General features: G+C 36.7%; 1 long non-coding RNA gene across 1 annotated transcript in view; it reads left to right on the forward strand.

The window, feature by feature from the left end:
* LOC141493516 (uncharacterized) overlaps positions 1-14664 on the forward strand; it is a 14993-nt gene extending 329 nt beyond the window's left edge. Inside the window, exons 2-4 of the long non-coding RNA XR_012470234.1 lie at positions 13337-13378; positions 13840-13941; positions 14363-14664. This is a non-coding gene — a long non-coding RNA (uncharacterized LOC141493516). The remainder of the gene's footprint in view (positions 1-13336; positions 13379-13839; positions 13942-14362) is intronic.
* The last annotated feature ends 2619 nt before the right edge of the window (positions 14665-17283 follow it).

The following is a 17283-nucleotide window of genomic DNA, read 5'->3' on the forward strand; positions in this document are numbered from 1 at the left end:
ATTTTTTTAAAAAGGCAGTTAACTTGGCGGCTCAGTGAAGTCAGGAGGACCTGAGTTCAAATCCATGCTCGGACGCTTAATAATTACCTAGATGTGTGGCCTTGGGCAAGTCACTGAACCCCATTTGTTTTGTAAAAAAAACCTACAAAAAAATTAAGCTGGTCTCCAAGGCAGGAAATCCTCGGTTCAGATCCCATTTCTGACAATCCCTTGTAGAGAAGATTGCTTTAGTAGAGGGAATCTCTGCCTCACCTGCACGTTTCAATGAAATCCCAGTCAGATCCTACCTCATTTAAAGACAACACTCAACTTTCTCCTCTCCCACCCCTCTTTCTGATTGAGGGTCATCGGAAATCATCTAGTCCGAGTCCCCTCATTTTGTAAATATAGGGTCCGTTGAAACAAGATCTTACTCCAGAGCCACTTCAGGGTCCAGGCTGTTGTTACTCCTATTCAGTTGTGTCTGGCTCTTTGGGACCACATCTTTTGGAAGTTTTCTTTTGTGCTTTGCCATTTCCTTCTTCAATCAGTCCATTTTACAGATGAGAAAACTGAGTCAAATAGGATCATGTGACTTTCCCAGGGCCTGGGATATTTCTGATTTTGGACTAGGCACCATCCACACCTAGCTGCCCCATTACAGTGCCTTTTTTTTCATGGCCAAACTCTTAAGCAACATGCAGGGTTTGTGAATCGAAAAGAAAATTTCCTCATTCTCACCACCAAGAGGTGAAGAATTACTGATTGCAAATTCTTTCTTTCACTCAACAGAAGTACAGACTCTTAACTGTGAACTGTCTCCAGGGCTTTTACTATTCAAACTCTCCCTCTCATCTGTCCACTCAGGCAATCTGGTTGTCCCTTCTTATAACCACATCCTTATATATGACCACACAGTTTACAAATATGCCCTGTGTTTCTCCATTCTGGAAACAAACTCCAAATACTTTCATTTGATCCTTCCATCTCTACTAATTCTCATCCTATATTTTTTCTGCCCTTTGTAGTTAAACTACTTTGAAAAGGTGGTGGTCTGAAATAGTTGACTCCATTCTCTCTCTGATCTCTCTCTCTCTCTCTCTCTCTCTCTCTCTCTCTCTCTCTCTCTCCAAGGCAGTGGGGTTAAGTGACTTGCCCAAGGTCATACAGCTAGGTAATTACTAAGTGTTTGAGGCTAGATTTGAACTCAGGTCCTCCTGACTCTAAGGCCCATGCTCTATCCACTGCATCACCTAGCTGCCCCTGATCACTTTCTTTTAACCCTTTACAATCTGTCTTTTGACCTTATCATTCCAGCAAAATTAGTCTCTCCAAAGTGACTAATACACTCTTAGTTGTCAAATCCAATGACTTCTTCTCAGTCCTTGTTCTCCTTGACCTCTCTGCAATGATTGGTTGCAATCACGGTCTTTTTGATATTCTCTTCTTTAGGATTTTGTGATACTGTTTTCTCTTCTGATTCTTTGCCTATCAATCTGACCTTTCATTTTCATTCTATTTTTCTGGATCCTCATCCCAGTCACTGCTAGTAACTTGTATCCAACAAGTCTTTGTCCTGGGTCCTTTTCTCTTCTTACAAATTTGCCCATACTAGTCAACTTGTACTTTCTCTTCCAATCTGGTCTCATTGTCTGGTGTATTTTTTCTATGGTTATTACCTCTTCCATACTTTAGTTCCTGCTATTCTTTTGTGTATTCAAATTGTATACATCCTTTAATGTCCAATTTGTCTCACTTCTACTATGAAGCCTACCTTGACTATTCTGTCTCACCTCTTGTTTCTCTAAACTTTGAGATAATTGACCACCCAGGCTAGCATATACACCTTTCTAATTCTGGTTTCTGTGAGAAGAAAAAAAGTTGTGGGAGGAGCAGGAAAGAAGAGAAGGACTTAAACTGAATAAGAAATAGGAAAAAATATTATATAGGTTGGAGGGGATTGGAATCATGAAATAAAATCTGAGATTGAACTTGGAGGGGGAAATTTGGGAGAACTTGAAGAAACTTTGAAGAATGATCCCTGGACTTAGATACTGGTTTAGATTCTATTCAAAGGAGGAGGTTAAAAAAGGAGCATACTTAAGAACAATTAAGGAGAAAGAAAAAGCATTTAAAATAAGGAGAAAGTAAAAGCATTTAAAATAAGAGACTAAATAGGCAATGGAGCTGAGGAAGGAGTGCATTTCAGGAATGAGAGATAGCCAGAAAAAATGCACAGAGACAGAAATGTTTTTGTTCCTCCTTTGTACTCAAAGAGGACAAATGACATCATCATGTTGAGGTCAAAGTACACTATGTTCAAATATGGTTGATGAGCTCAGTGTAAGCTGGGAAGGCTTTGCCATAGGGTGGGTACACATAGTCCATAGGAACATTTGGGATGGAGATGACTCTAGATTGGTATATCTTACAGTGTTTTTGAGCTCATAGAGCACAGCAATTTCTTTAATGCAGGCATTCCACACTGAGCAACAATGTGCCAGTGTCTTCCATGTCTCACAATGGATGCTAAAGTTTTTCAAAGAGACCCTCTGAGTATTCTTGTATCCCTTCTTCTGACCTCTGTGTTGATTTGTTCTGGTTCCCTATAAAACAGTCTTTTTTAGGTAAAAATGTATGTTTGGCATTTGGGCTAAATGGCCAGCCCATTGGAATTATACTCTCTGAAGTCGAGTTTGAATACATGGTTGAGAGGACCTCAGTGTCTGGTACCTTAATTTGCCAAATTATCTTCAGAATCTTCCCAAGACAATTCAAATTGTTTTTGATTTTCTGGCATGGCATGGTAGATTGTCCAGGTTTTACAGGCATCCAACAATGAAGTCAGCTCAAAGGTTCTGTAGACCTTCGATTTGGTATGTAGCCTAACATTTCTTTTTTCCCCATGATTTCTTTCAGTTTCCCAAATCCTGAACTAGCTCTGGCAACGTGTGTTTCAATCTCATCATTTATGTCTACATCCCTGGAAAGTATACTGTGAACTTAACTACAGCACTCAAAATTTTCTCATTTATTGTAACCAGTGATTCCACATATGGGTGATGTGATGCTGACTGGTAGAGACTCTCTGTTTCTTGGTGTTGATGGTCAGGCCAAAAGTAGCACAAGTAGCAGAGAGCTGATCCATATTCTCTTGCATCTTAGCTTCAGAAACTGCACTGAGTGCAAATCATCTGTGAAACAAAAAAGCTATGCACCAAGTCTCCCTCCACTTTAGTCTTGACTTAGATTTTCAAGTTGAATAGTTTACAGTATAGTAGTTGACACTGATGTTGTTTTATCCTCTTTGAAGGCATCTGTCAATATTGCTGAAAACATCATTCCAAAAAACATGAGAGGAAGCACACAGCCCTGCTTCATTCCATTGGTACTGGGAAAGCATAAAAGCATCACTCTCTATCTACTGGTGTATAATATTATTAAACTCTGGGCAACCAGATTTTACCATGGTCTTCCACAAGCCTTTACAGCTGACAGTATCAAAGGCCTTGATCAGATTAATGAATGTTATGTATAGGTCTCTATTCTGCTCTTGGCATTTCTTCTGTAGTTACTGTTGGGCAGCAAAAAACATGTCAATCATATCTCAGCCCTTTCTGAAGCCACATTGGCTCTTTATATGATGTTCTTCAAGGTGATGGACCAGCCAATTAAGGAGGACTCTGGAAAGAATATGCCAAAAATGACTAAGAGAGAGAATCCTCCTCTATGACTGGCACAAGATAACCTGTTTCCTATTTTTTTTAAGAGAGAGAGGGGGTGGCTAGGTAGCACAGTGGATAGAGCACCAGTCCTGGAGTCAGGAGGACCTGAGTTCAAATCCGGCCTCAGACACTTAATAATTACCTAGCAGTGTGGCCTTGGGCAAGCCACTTAACCCCATTGCCTTGCAAAAAAAAAAAACAACTAAAAAAAAGAGAGAGAGATGGACAATGGAGTTCTCTTTGATCTTCTTGGGAATGACCTCCTCTTGTCATATAACTGGGAAGATATCAGTCAATATCTGGTAGATGATTCAGTTTTATGTTGATAGCAACCATTCAAAGTCCTTGTAAGATGCGCTGGAGATTATTTATGGGCCTTTGGTGCATCTCAACTACTCAGTTCTGATGGAATCATATTGGTTAGAGATAAGAACATGATCCTAGAGAACTGGGCTGATCATTTCCATGGTGGTCTCAACAAATCATCATCAACCAATGTTGAAGGCATTGATAGAGATGTAGTACCTTGTTGGAGGACAGCAAGGAAGCTGGTGCCACTGAAAGAGGATTAAGGGTGGAAATGGTATAAGGAAGAGTTGTCAGCTTCTGGTTTCCCTGTTGTCTTTCAGATTCTGGCTAAAATCCTTCTTCAATAGGAGCATTTCCCAATCTCCTTTAATTCTAGTAAATTCTCTCTGGTGATTATTTTCCATTTATCCTGTATATAACTGGTTTGTACATAGTCCATTGCATGTTATTTCAGCTAGGTGGCTCAGTGGATAGAGTGCTAGATCTGGAGTCAGGAAGTTGTTTAACTGTCTTTTTGTTTTTTTGTTTTTCCAATTGTGTATGATTTTCTGTAATCTTATTTGAGGTTTTCTTGGCAAAATTACTGGACTAGTCAGTCATTTACTTCTCTAGCTCATTTTACAGATGAGGAAACTGAGATAAACAGGTTTAAGTGGCTTGCCCAAGGCCACACTGCTAGGTAATTATTAAGTGTCTGAGGCCAGAATTGAACTCAGGTCCTCCTGACTCCAGGGCTGGTGCTCTATCCACTATGCCGCCTAGCCTCCCCCAGTTTCCTCATTTGTAAAATGAATTCATTAGAGAAGGAAATGAAGAATCACTCCAGTATCTTTGCCAAGAAAAATCCAAATGGGATCATAAAGAGTTGGACATAACTAACCTATAGCAACAAAAACAATCCCATTAGATTTTGAGCTTCTTAAGGATAGGAACTATCTTTTGTCTTTCTTAATATTACCATTTCTTAGCATGTGTCTAAAACATAGTGTTTATTAACTGACTTGTCTGTTGTTTCCCAGGCCATGCTCTAGGTTTTTTTTTCAGCCAGCATTTATGTTCCATAGACATAACCTTCAAAAAGCCAGAGTAAGTAACCTCCACACCTAAATGAGATATCAGAATAGGATTTTTATAGACTTCACTAAGTAAAGATTAATGGTACAATTAGAGGGTTAAGCAAATTGATAGGATGGGTCAGATTGTGACATGGGAGAGTGAAGGGAAAGTGGGTATGGCTAGGGAGTTGTTTGAATCTAAGGAAAGGAATCTGAATAGGTTTGTCAAGCCATTAATATGTGAAAATTGACTATGAAAGGCTTAGTTAGGTACTTAGGGTTGAGATATAGCTAAAATAAATAAATGAATGAATGAATGAAAGACAACAAAAAACTGAAGTTCTTAACCATTATAGAGAGTAGGAGAGATTATTCAATGTCTTGCGATGTGTATAAAGCTACAAAGAGCAATGTTTGTATTTTCAGTCACAGCTAAGTGACTGTTTACCTGTGTTTCAAGTGTAGGCTGATCTCCTTGCTGGAGGAGGAGGAGATGAAGGACAAAGAATTGAAGAATGTCTCTCCATAATCTAGCTAGAATGAAAAAATTCCTAAATGAAATAGAAGCTATATTTCAAAGAGGAGGGGAAAGGGAAGGAAAAGGATCTAAGGTGGAAGAGGAAGATTGGAGAATGGTAAGAAGTCAGAAGACTGGAGAGTGGAAGATGGTTATATAGACTAAGGTAGAAAAGAATAAAACCCTATCAGAAGGAAACTAAGAAGTACTACCAACTCTTATAAAATCTTGGACAAGAAATTGAAGGCCAGAGGGAAGGAAATATTTTCTTCTTTGCTTTTATTCACTGAAGGCAAGGGATGCAAAAGAAGAGTTTTTAGGAAGTGACTATCTGACTAATAAGGTAGCCATCTGAGAATGAGATTTGGGCTTCTGCACTGCAGTTCAAGTCTATGCTCCAACCCTCTGATGTTGAAGAGGCCAGTGATGACCAGTTTCATGAATCCCTACAACATTGACTAAAAACCACCCACCACCAAAAAAAAGAGAGAGAGAGAGAGAACACATTCATCTTGGAGAGCAGTGATGCTAAAGTGGGAAATCAGAAGATAATTAGGGTAATTAGGCAAGTTTGGTCTTGGAGCACCTAATGAAGCAGGGCAGAGTTTTGTCAAAATAACTCATTAGTCATAGCAAACACACTTTTTAAACAAATTCAAAAGGTGACTCTATACATAGATATCATGAAATAGTCACTACTGAAATCATTTTGATTACATACTTTGCAGCCAAATGTGGAGAAACTCTATACAGTCAGTTAAAACAACATCTGGAGCTGATCATGGCTCAGATCATTAGACTATTATTGTAAAATTTAGACTTAAATGGAAGAAAGTAAAAGAAAGATTGTATAGTTGTGCTCTAAATAACATCCCTTTTGAATATGAAGTGGAAATGCTGAATAGATTTATGGGATTAAATCTGGTAAAGAGAGTGCCAGAGAGGAGAGAACTTTGTGGCACCACAGTAAGCATGGGGCCCTGGCCAGCACTGGCCTCAGAACAGCCCTGAGGTGAGAACCTGTGATGGAACCTGTGGAGTCACCCAGCACTTCCAGAGCCCTCAAACAACAGATGGTAAGGGGGTGGGGAGAGACTGAAGAGGTCTCTCTGCTCTCCCTGAGGCAGGACTCTGCTGTTTGCCCACACTCAGATCCTAGTTAAAGTCTGTGGCCCCTACTACCATAGTGGAGCAGGGACCCTCCTCACATCTTCAGGGCAGAGGCAAGGGCTTGTGGTCACTCACAGACCAGAGCACAGACAAGAGCAGTCAGAACCTCTTACAAGACCTTGAAGGAATTAAGGTCCCTGTGTGTTGTCTCAAAATCCCCCCAAAGCCTTAGAAGTGTGGTAAATCAGTCATAGATTGGGGAATGAGCAAACAACAGAAAAAGAAGACTCTGACTATGGAAAATTACTTTGGACCCTTGGAGGATCAAAATGCACACTCAGAAGATGACAAAGTCAAAGTTTCTATATCCAAAGCCTCCAAGAGAAATAGGAAATGGGCTCAGGCTATGTATGACCTCAAAAAAGACTTTGACAAACAAGTAAAGGAAGTAGAGGAAAAAATTGGGAAGAGAAATGAGAATGATGCAGGTAAATCATGAAAACCAAGTCAGCAGCTTGGTGAAAGAAATACTAAATAAAATAACATTTTGAAAACCAGTTTAGGCCAAATGAAAAAAAAACCCAAAAGGCAAATGAGGAGAAAAATGCCTTAAAAAACAGAATTGGCCAACTAGAAAAGGAGATAAAAAAAAAAACTCTCTGAAGAACATAACTCCCTCAAATCTAGAATGGAACTAAAGGAATCTGATAACTTTTTGTGAGATATCAAAAAATAATAAAACAATACCAAAAGATAGAAAAATTAAAAGAAAATGTGAAATATTTCAATAAAAAAAACAACTGACCTAGAAAACACATCGATCCTGAAGAAATAATTTAAAAATTATTGGGCTACCTTAAAGTCTTTTTTTCCAAGATGATTTCTCTTTATTGTCTTTCTCTAGCACCATACTTTCTCCTACTTTTTTGGTAAAGATTTTATTTGTTTTGAGTTTTATAATTTTTCTCCCAATCTTACTTCCCTCCCCCCCCAGGAAAGCAACCTGTCAGTCTTTATTTTGTTTCCATGTTGTACATTGATCCAAATTGAGTGTGATGAGAGAGAGATCACATCCTTAAGGAAGAAACAAAAAGTATAAGAGATAACAAGATCAGACAATAAGATATCTGTTTTTTCCCTCTAAATTAAAGGGGATAGTCCTTGAAATTTGTTCAAACTCCACAGCTCTTTATCTGGATACAGATGGTATTCTCCATTGCAGACAGTCCAAAATTGTCCCTGGTTGTTGCACTGATGGAATGAGCAAGTCCATCAAGGTTGAACATCACCCTCCCCCCATGTTGCTGATAGGGTGTACAGTGTTTTTCTGGTTCTGCTCATCTCAGCATCAGTTCATTCAAATCCCTCCAGGTTTCCCTGAAATCCCATCCATCCTGGTTTCTAATAGAACAATAGTGTTCCATGACATGCATATACCACAGTTTTCTAAGCCATTCCCCAACTGAAGGACATTTACTTGATCTCCAATTCTTTGCCACTATAAACAGGGCTGCTATGAATATGTTTGTACAAGTGATGTTTTTACCCTTTTTCATCATCTCTTCAGGGTATAGACCCAGTAGTGGTATTGCTGGATCAAAGGGTATGCTCATTTTTGTTTCCCTTTGGGCATAGTTCCAAATTTCTCTCCAGAAAGGTTGGATGAGTTCGCAGCTCCACCAACAGTGTAATAGTGTCCCAGATTTCCCACAGTCCTTCCAACAATAATCATTATCCTTTCTGGTCATATTGGCCAGTCTGAGAGGTGTGAGTACCTTAAAGTCTTCACCAGGAAAAGAGCCTAAACTTCATTTTTTCAAGAAATAATGCAACAAAATTGTCCTGAGATCCTAGAAGCAGAGGGCATAATAGAAATTGAGGGAATCTGCCAATGATCTCCTGAAAGAGATCCCAAAAGAAAAATTCACAGGAATATTATAGCCAAATTCCAAAACTCCCAGGTCAAAGAGAAAATATTACAAGCAGCCAGAAAGAAACAATTCAAATATTGTGGAGCTATGGTCAGGATTACACAAGATCTGGCAGCATCTACCTTAAGGGCTAGTAGGGCTTGGAAAATAATATTCTAGAAGGCAAAAGAGCTTGGTTTTATGACTGAGAACCAACTATCCATCAAAACTGAACATTCTCTTTCAGGGGAAAAGATGGACTTTCAATGAAATGGGGAACTTTCAAACTTTCCTGTTGAAATGACTCGAGATGAACAAAAAGTTTCATCTCCAAGTATAGGTGTCAGGTGAAGCATAGAGAGGGTGGATGATAAGGACTAATTATGAGGAATTTAATGATGTTTAACTGTGTGTATTTCTGCATGAAAGAAGATACTGATAACTCATATGAACCTTCTCATTTATAAGAGCAGTTAAAAGGAGCATATATAAGGCACAGGAGGGAATTGAATATAATGGTATAATATAGTATAAAGATGGATTCAATGGGTGATAAAGGAAAGTACTGGGAAGAAGGGAATGGAGAGGTAGAATGGGCTAAGATATTTTACATAAAAGAGTTAAGAAAAAGCTTTTGCAATGAAGTGGAAGGGGAGAAGGTAAAGGGGAATGAGTTAGCCTTCATTCCCATCAGAAATGGCTCAGAAAGGAAATAACAGACATACCTAATTAACATATAGAAATCTGTCTTACCCTAGAGAAAAATGAGAGGAAAGGGATGGGATAAAGGAGATGGGTGGGGGATAGGTGGTAGAAGAGATGGAAGATCAGGGGAGAGGGTAATTTGATACAATACACTTCTGAGCAAGGACAGGGTGAAAGAAGAGAAGGAGTAGAAAAAATGAGAGTAGAGAAGATTCAAATGGAGGGAAACGCAGCTAGTAATAGCAAATATGGGAAAATATATCAGAGCAACTTCTCTGGTGGACTCAAAGAAGGCAACTCATCCCAGAGACAGAGCTGATATAATCTGAACAGACTGAAACACACTTTTCCCCCCTCTCCATTTCTCTTGAGTTTTCTCTATCTTTTTGCCCATGTTTACCTTCACAACAAAGTTATTATAATAATATAAAATAAATAAACCATAAAAAGGGTTGTGGGGAAGGAAGATAGAAAGGGAGAATATAGAACTCAAAATCTTACAAAAATAAATGCTGAAAACTATCTTTACTTGTAATTGGAAAAAAACAAAAATAAATAAAATAAAAAAGAGATTGCCAGAGAAACTATGGACAGAGGTTTGCAATATTGTACATGAGGTTGGAATAAAAAATAGTCTGAAGAAAAAGAAGAGCAAAAAAGCAAACTAGCTATAGGATGAAGTTTTTTTTAAATTTTATTTTTTCAATTACATGCCAAGATAGTTTTCAATATTCATCCTTTTGCATGCCTTTGTGTTGCACCCTCCTTTTCCTCCACCTTCCCCATGACATTGAACAATCTGATCTAGGTTGTACATGTACAATTGTGTTTAAAAAAGAATTTTTGAAAAAAAGGTATTAGAACTAAGGGGGAAAAATCCATAAGAAAGAAATAACATTAAAGAAGTTTTAAAAGGAGTATGCCTTACTCTGCATTCAGATTCCATAGTTTTTTCCCTCTGGATGTGAATGACATTTTTCATAACAGGTTTCTTAGGATTGTCCTTGATCACTGAATTGCTGAGAGGAGATGCCTTCATCATAACTGATCATCTCATGGTGTTGCTGTTAACATTACATTTTTCTGGTTCTTCTCACTTTACTCAGCATCAGTTTATACAAGTCTTTCCAGGTTTTTAATAAAGTCTTGTCAATCAGGATTTTTCACTGAACAACAGTAACCTATAATGTTCATATACCATAACTTGTTCAGTCATTCCCCAGTTGATGGGTATCCCTTCAATTTCTAATTTTTTGCCAGTACAAAAAGACTTGATATATATATATATATATATATATATGTATATATATATGTATATATGTATATATATTTGTGCATGTGGATCTTTCCCTCTTTTTAGTGATCTCTTTGGGATATGGACCTAGAAGTGGTATTGCTGAACCAAAAGAGTATGTTCAGTTTTTAGTCCTTTGGGCATAGTTCCAAATTGCTCTCTGGAACAGCTGGATCAGTTGGCAACTTCACTAATAATGCATTAGTGTCCCAGTTTTCCCACATCCTCTCCAACATTGATCCTTTTCCTTTTTTAAAATCATTTTATTTTATTTTATCATTTTAACTAATCTGATAGATGTGAGGTGGTGCCTCAGAGTTCTTTTAATTTGCTTTTCTCTAATCAATAACAACTGAAACATTTTCTTCATGACTATAGATAGCTTTCATTTCTTCATCTGGAAAACTGCTTGTTTATATCCTTTGGCCATTTATCAATTGGGGAATGACTTGTATTCTTATGAATTTGAGTCACTTTATATATTTTAGTTTAGTTTAGTTTTTGCAAGGCAATGGGGTTAAGTGGCTTGCCCAATGCCACACAGCTAGGTAATTATTAAGTGTCTGAGGCCAAATTTGAACTCAGGTCCTCCTGACTCCAGGGCCAGTGCTCTATCCAGTGAGCAACCTAGCTACCTCTCACTTTATATATTCTAAAAATGAATTCTTTATCCTGGACTTTCTTCATAATAAGTAGAAATGATGATTTTTGTGGGTTTATTTTATATCCTGCTACTTTGGTAAAGTTGTTTGTTGCTTCAAGGCATTTTTTAGTTGATTTTCCATAATTCTTTAAGTATACCATCATATTATCTGCAAGGAGTGAGAGTTTTGTTTCCTTATTGCCTATTTTAATTCCTTCAGTTTCTTTCTTCTTTTATTACTAGAGCTAATATTTCTAATACAATATTGAACACAAGTGGTGATAACAGGCAACTTTATTTCACCCCTGATCTTACTGAGAATGCTTCTATGTAATGCTTGCTGATATTTTAGAGAGATATTGTTTATAATTTAAGACTTTTGATAGATATTGTTTATAATGTAAAGAAAACTTCATTCATTCCTATACTATCTAATTTTTTTTAATAGAAATAGGTGTATTTTTTCAAAGACTTTTTCAGCAACAATTGAGTGATTTCTGCTAATTTTTTATTGACATGGTCAAATATGCTAATTATTTTCTGAATATTGAGACATTCATGAATATCTGGTATAAAATCTACTTGATCATAGTGTATTATGCTAGTGATAACATCCTGTGATCTCTTTGCTAAAATTTTATTTAAAAATTTTGCCTCAATATTTGTTAGAGAGATTGATCTATAATATCCTTTGACTGTTTTGATTTTTCCTGGTTTAGTTATCAGCCTATGTTGTTGTCATAAAAGAATTTGTCAGAACTCCTTCTACTATTTTTTTCAAATAGTTTATATAGAATTGGAGTTAGTTCTTTTAATGTTTGGTAGAATTCACTTGAAAACCCATATGACTGTGAAGATATATTTTAGTGAATTTTTTTTTGGCTTTTTCAATATCTTTTTCTAAAATAGGGTTAAGTATTTTATTTCCTCTACTGTCAAATTGGGCAATTTATATTTCTTGTAAATATTCACCCATTTCACTTGTCAGATTTGTTGGCAGAAGTTGGGAAAAATAACTCTGAATTATTACTTTTTACTTCTCATTGGTGGTGAATTAAACTTTTTCATTTTTGATACTGGTAATTTGGTTTTCTTTTTTCTCTTTTAAAGTTAAATGATAGATTTATCTATTTTATTGATTTTTTTCATAAAACCAAGTCTTATTTCTTAGCTTAATCATTTTCTTATTTTTAATTTTATTAATCTCTCCTTTGGTTTTTCAGAATTTCTAATTTGGTTTTTAATTGGAAATTTAAAATTGTTCATTCTCTAGCCTTTTTTAGCTGCATGCTCAATTTATTGATCTCCTCTTTTTCCATTTTAATTATGAAAGCATTTTGGAGATATAAAATTTCCCCTAATAACTGTTTTGGTTGCATCCCATAAGTTTAGGTGTGATAGCTCATCATTGTCATTGTCTAGGGTGAAGTTGTTGATTATTTCTTTGATTTGTTGTTTGATCCACTCATTCTTTTAAATTAGATAATTTGGTTTCCAATTAATTTTTAGTTTATCTTTTCATTGCTTCTTATTACATGTAATTTTTTTTGTATCATTATTTGAAAAGATGCATTTAAAATTCTGCTTTTCTACATTTGATTGTGAGAGTTTTTAATGCCCTAAAATACGATAAATTTTTGCATAGGTACCACATACCACAGAGAAGGAAGTATAGTCCTTTCCTTCCCCATTCAATTTTCTCCAGAGGTCTATCATATTTAACTTTTATAAAATTATATTCATCTGGTGAATTTCCTTCATATTTATTTTGTGGTTAAGAGTTACCTAATTTTGAGAGATAGAGGTTGTGGTCCTCTACTAATATAGTTTTGCTGACTATGTCTTCCTATAACTCCTTCAGTTTATGCTCTAAGAATCTGAGACTATACCACTTAGTGCATATATGTTTAATATTGATATTACTTCAATGCCTTTGATAACTTTTAGGAACATGTAGTTTAATCTTTTTTATTAGATCTATCCATGCTTTTGCTTTATCTGAGATCAGATTGCTACTACTGCTTTTTTTCTTTAGCTGAAGTATAATATATTCTTTTGCAACTTATACCTTTACCCTGTTATCACATAGGAGGAAGTACCCGAGTTGTGATATGAATTCCATGAGGTGGAGGTAAGGCAGAAATATATTCTATACTTGGAGAACCACCCATATGAACAAAGGAATGGAGTGGGAGATATACACTGTGTAGTAAGCCAGTTTGACTGGAATGGAGAATATGTGAGAGTAATATAAAATAAGACAGGAAAGGTGAGTGGGAGCTATATTGTAGAGGATTTAAATTGCTAAGATGAAGAGCTCAGATTTCAGGGGGTAATTTTCAAGAATTTTGGGGTAGGAAAATGACAAGTCAGATCTATGTCTTAGGAGTATGTAGTTGATACTTGTGTGAAGGAAGAATTGGAGAGGGAAGAGACAAGAAGGAAGGCAACCAGTTTTAAGTCCATTTCAATTGTACAGATGAGATGATGAGGGCTTGAACTAGGGCAGAGAGTCCATTAAATAGAAAGAAGGGGGTAGATATGAGAGATGTTTTGGATATGGAACTGACAACATTTGGCAATTGGTCATAGGAGGGTGTGTATGAGAAAGTGGGAAGAATGAAGGATGATTTCAAGATGGCAAATCTGGAGGACTGGAAGGATGGAGTGTCTTCTATAGGCTTGGATGAATTGGTAAGTGCTCGCAAAAATTGTGTTTTTACGTAATTTTTCCTGAATATACCCCTTCCCCTCCTTACCAATTTTTCCTTATAAGAGAGATACTAAAATAATTCAGGAAAACCAACTGACCCAACCACATCTGAGAGCATATATGACATTCTAATGAGCTGTAGGCCTCTACTTTTCTAACAAAAGGATGGAGATATGCCAAAAGGGAAATAAAACTGTACATTCCCTTTGATCCAACAGTACCACAGATAGGTCTGAATCCCAAAGAGATTACAAAAAGTATAAAAACCCCACAACTACAAAAATTCATGACTACTGTTTTTGTAATGGCAAAGAAGTAGAAATTGAGGGGATGCCCACCAATTGGGGAATGGCTGAACAAACTATGGTATATAAATATGATGTAATACTATTGTTCTTTAAGATATCATGAGGAACGGGACTTCAGGAAAGCCTGGAAAGACTTGCAAGATGTTCAGTGAAATGAGAAAATGAGGAAAGAACTAATGCTGAGTGAAATAAACAGAACCAGAAGACACTAATAGCAGCATGGGGTGATGATCAACTATGATAGACTTGTTCATTTCACCAGTAAAATAATAAAAGACAATTCTAACACACTTGTGATAAAAAATACCATCTATATCCATAGAAGGAACTGTGGGGTTTAAAGGCAGACCAAAGCTTATCATTTCTAATTTTTAAAAGTTGTCTTATATATTATCATTTTTTCTCTCTAATTGTTTTCTTCCATCTGAATTTCATTCTTTTTTTCATAACATGATTAATATGGTAATCAATATGTAAAACCATGCCATGTTTAGCTTGGCTTTACATGTAAAGCCTATATTATATTGTTTTCTGTCAGGGGGGGAGGAGGAAGGGAAAGGAAGCAGGGAAAAAATGTAAACCTCAAAACCTTGCAAAAAAAATTGCCGAAAACTACCACTATATGTAATTGGAAAAATACATAAATAAAATTTTTTTTTGATATTTGTAAGGTAATGGGGTTAAGTGATTTCCCAAGGTCACACAGATAGGTAATTCTTAAGTGTCTGAGACTGAATTTGAACTCAGGTACTCCTGACTCCAGGGCCGATGCTGTATCCACTGTGCCCCCTAGCTGTCCCTAAAGAAAATATTTTTTTTTTTTTAAAAGGAAGGAGGTGTGCTCTCTTGTATCTTTCTTTCATAGCCAAACCTATTCATTGAAGTCATGTAACATTCATTTTCAGGGTTTTCATTGTTAAGAGCTCCATTTTGGGTCTGTAAAAGTTTGAGAGATGCATCCAAGTGGAGAAGTCAATAAGATAGTTGGCATTGCATGCACCACTGGAGATAAGGACTTAAGGAGAGAAATAAAGATTGAATATTTAAAGAATCTTTTTCTTAGAAAGGATAATTAGATTAATTGGAGGTAATGAGATGACCAAGGGAGTAAGATGAGAACCCAGGACAGATATCTATACTTTATTGACTAAGGAAGTTGAGAAGAGAAAGGAGCAGGAAGACTTAGGAGGAAAATCAAGAGCAGTGTCATGAAAACCCAGAGAGGAAAGATTATCCAGAAGCAGGTGTTGTCAGCAGAATTAAAAATTGTGTTTGAGGGGCGGCTAGGTGGCGCAGTGGATAGAGCACTGGCCCTGGAGTCAGGAGGACCTGAGTTCAAATTAGACCTCAGACACTACTACCTAGCTGTGTGGCCTTGGGCAAGCCACTTAACCCCAATGCCTTGACAAAAAAAAACACACACAAAAAACAAACTAAAAAAAATTGTGTTTGAGCAGTTAAGAAATTGCCTGTAGCTTTGAAGAGATACTCATCATAGGGATCATGCTCAGAGGTCATCATAAGTGGTACATTAAATAGCATTAAATGGAATCAGGAAGACCTGCCTAAGACACTTAATAGCTAAAAGTAGGCACGTTGCTTAGCCTTTTGATCTCAGTTTCCTCATCTATAAAAAAAAAACTAATAGAATTCACTGCAAAGAAGTATTGTGAGGACTAAATGAAATAACATATGTAAATCATTTTACAAGTCTTAAAGTGTAGCACTGTTAACTATTTATTGTTTAACATTGAGAAGGAATAGTTAAATGACTTTTCTAAGATCAAATGGGTTATTAGCATCAAAGACAAAATTTGAACCTTGGTCATATAAATGCATAGCATTTGTCCTACTGTATTGTCCTACTGTTTGTCCAGAAGTGGACTTTGAAGTCAGATTGCAATGAATTAAGAAAGGAGATGGGCTCAGAAGAAAGAATGGAGTAAGGAACTGACAGCAGGGGAGAAGAGCTATAAGATAATAGCTTGAGGGAATGGCAAGATCAAGGGAAGACAAGTCTGGCCTTTAAGTTAAGGACAGAGGAAACCTGGGCACGCTTGTATAATACCAAAAAGCTGAGTCAGAAGGGAGGCTGCAAACAAACTAGTAACTTTGGTGGTAGAAAAAAATGCCACCAGGAAGTTAGTGGGGGCAGAGCTGAGAGATAATGATCTGGTATTTGACTGATCATCTTGTCTGTCTAACTGTGCAGTGGCAGAGACGGTTGTGCCAAAGTGGTAAATCTGGTTTAATTTCTTCAGGAAAGAGATCACAGAGGTGATTTTTTCAACTGAGACTCAGATTGATCAGTTTAGTTTAACTTTCAGGCATTTACAAATGAGCTAGGTCTTTTGCATAAACCTTTTATCCTTTGCTGCATAAAAATTTTCCTGATTCTCAAATTCAGCTCAGGCTCTACTCTATTCTGGCAAGACAAAATGCATGGAAATTCAAGAGAGATAAGCACTGGGAAATAAACTATAGAGGCCATAGTTACTTTTTAAAGAAACAGAACCTCCTCAACCCCAAACTGCTAGGCTATGAAAACTGTTGGCCATCTGGAACAAGATAAGTGTTGTGGCAACTATTATAGTCATCATTATTATCAAGCCCCTTTTGAACATATGGCTGGTTTATTGAATGAGGCTCCAAAGAGACCAGATTGTAATACTCCTTGACAGCAGGGATTATGTCTAATCAAAATTTTATAACCTGTCAACACACCTAATGCAGTGATGGGACATGGTGTGAGCACTTGGTAAATATTAGGTTATGATATGGAAGAGGAAAAGATCCCTCCAAAATATATGACATACAGTAGCTGTGATTTCTAATCTTTATAGTCTTGTTCTCTGTTCTTTGCCTCAAATGCAATAAGGGACAGATTTAAAAAGTGAATTTAGTTTATCTTCAGTTTCCTTTGCCTTTAATATTTAAGTCAGTTGTCACCCACTTAATGAAGTTTTCTTTGACTTTTCCCAGTCAAAAGTGATCTGCACCTAATGGGTTAATTGT

The sequence above is a fragment of the Macrotis lagotis genome, chromosome 7, assembly GCF_037893015.1.
Source record: "Macrotis lagotis isolate mMagLag1 chromosome 7, bilby.v1.9.chrom.fasta, whole genome shotgun sequence".
Taxonomy (NCBI): domain Eukaryota; kingdom Metazoa; phylum Chordata; class Mammalia; order Peramelemorphia; family Peramelidae; genus Macrotis; species Macrotis lagotis.